The sequence below is a fragment of the Triticum dicoccoides genome, chromosome 7B (assembly GCF_002162155.2).
Source record: "Triticum dicoccoides isolate Atlit2015 ecotype Zavitan chromosome 7B, WEW_v2.0, whole genome shotgun sequence".
NCBI lineage: Eukaryota > Viridiplantae > Streptophyta > Magnoliopsida > Poales > Poaceae > Triticum > Triticum dicoccoides.
The window spans coordinates 636,877,733-636,880,039 of record NC_041393.1 but is presented as its reverse complement, the minus strand read 5'-3'; the positions used below and the strand labels follow the sequence as shown (position 1 = coordinate 636,880,039).

Genomic DNA, 2,307 nt, shown 5'->3' with positions numbered 1-2,307 from the left:
AGAATAATACTATTCATAACTAACGCGACCCTCCCATCCAACGATAGATGATACTTTCCATAACTAATGCAATCCTCCTGTCCAATGCTCGATAATACTTTCCGTAATTAACACGATCCTCCCCTACAAAGTACGATACTCTCAATAATTAATACGATCTTCCCGTCCAAAGAATATGATACTCTCCATAAATTAACGCATTTTTTTGAAATGTACCGGTTTGATTAGATTATTCCAAGTTGATCAATGAGAAGGGGCGTAGGCAAGGAGGCGAACGTAAAAACTCCTCTTTAATAGTAGAGATACATAATGTTTGCGTATTTGTGAAAGAAAAACAAAATCTTGACATTAAAAGTGCCAAGATTTCGGCAATCAATCTTTGGATTTTGATTAATGACGCGCTTTTATTTCAAGTGTACGCACGGATTGTTGAGTATGTACTATAAAACGAGGACACCCCCTGCGGGGTTACGAGCAGCAGACGAGCACGCCTAGCACTGTCTCACTCCCTCCATGGCCAGGTCCATGAACACCTTCCATACAGCAGTGGTACTCTCAGTGCTTGTTCTCATCTGCTTTGCTAACCACGGGCAATGTAAGTACCCACAGCTAGCTAATCACCAGGCCTATTGCCAAACCTCAGTTAATTTGTCTTCCAAACCATTTTTTTTCTTCGGATTGGTGCATACGGTTAATTCGCCAAGTGATCGTACCATAGAGTCGAAGACTAACATGAACATTGGCGTTCTTTTTCTTCTGTTCCACAGGCAGAAACTTGGAGCAAGTCATGGAAAACGGCAGCAAGATCCACTTACCATACGGGCTCTGCGAAGCTAGAACCTGCGTGGATATGCCGGATTGTTACTGCTGTTTGATAGACAACACCTGCCACCCTTCGAGTGAAACGTGCATTAAAGCCTGTCAAAGCTCTTTCTCTACACGTGTTTTCCGCAGCCCTCCCATCTAATCTTTACATGCATTGCATGACTTAATTCTGGAATAATGTGTAGTTTTTATTCCTCGGTTGCTCCACGATCCGAGTTTTTGAGTGTTGAGAATTGAAAGGTTTCTGTTGCGTTCCTCATCACAAAATAATTAAATATATGTTGTGTTAATCTATATTCATTGCCCACTGGTTTATTTTCTCTTTTATCTTTGTCAAAAAGAAAACCCTGAATCTAGCACGCGTATGTTCTCTTCGTGAAACTACAGCGCGACCAGGTCCAGCACCATCCGATTGGGCATGCATTTGTGTGCACCTAGCCTGATGATAACGCCGGGACGAGGCGTACAGGGAGTTGGTCACGCATATGGGCCATCGCAAGTGAAATCTAATTTAAACCATATGGGAGAGTATTTTTGGCCCTGTAAAGACTGTGGTGGCAGTGCTTGGTCTTGAGTACCTGAGAGAGCCAATTGCCGTTGATACAGACAATTTGTCGGTGATAAATGCCGATAGGGGCTTCCCCGGCATGCTTGGTAGTATAGATTTTATGCATTGGAGGTGGAAGAATTGTCCATTTTCTTGGCAGGGCCGTATAAGAGGCACGTGAAAGGTGTCACTGTTATACTAGAAGCGGTGGCTTTACAAGATCTGTGCATATGGCATTCTTTCTTCGGCATGGTCGGTTCTTACAATGATATCAGCGTGCTTCAGCGTTCTCTGGTGTTTGCAAGGCTTGCAGAAGGCCACTCCTTAGAGGTCAACTTTGAGATCAATAGCCACCATTACAATAAGGGATAATACTTAGCTGATGGTATCTATCCTCAATGGTCAACTTTTATGAAGTCAATACCCAATCCGCAAGGAGAGAAGAGACAGAGATTTGGCCAAGTGCAAAAGAGTGCTATGAAGGATGTGGGGCGTGCTTTTGGTGTGCTTCAATATCGATGGGGTATCGTTCAAAACCCTACACTGACACGGAGCATCTAGAAGTGTGGGAATCGGTGCTCCGGAGACCCAAAGGTTCGAACTCTGGAGTGCACTCGTTCCTACCACCCTATCCTTCCTTGGAGCTAACCACGGCGAGGCTACGACGAGAGCGAGCTGACAGGAGCGGGCCGGTGACGCAGGCGGGTCACCTTGCGGTGTAAAAGACTACTCCTGCATGGATTGGGATTGCCTTATCAATGGAATACAAAATCTGATAGTATATATCCCAATAATTAATAGATTCCTAGAACTAGCCTTAATTATCTTCTAATTATTACTTTTTCATGTCTAAATTTGTTAAAGATTTCCTTATTAATAAAGTAGGAAATCTGGAAGAATATATAGATTTCCTTATTAATGAATACGAAATTTGG

General features: G+C 43.2%; 1 long non-coding RNA gene across 1 annotated transcript; it reads left to right on the top strand.

Moving 5' to 3' along the window:
- Positions 1–482: 482 nt before the first annotated feature.
- LOC119335642 lies at positions 483–1,115 on the top strand. Its single transcript, XR_005161942.1, has 2 exons — positions 483–595; positions 768–1,115. It is a non-coding gene; the product is annotated as an uncharacterized LOC119335642 (long non-coding RNA).
- The last annotated feature ends 1,192 nt before the right edge of the window (positions 1,116–2,307 follow it).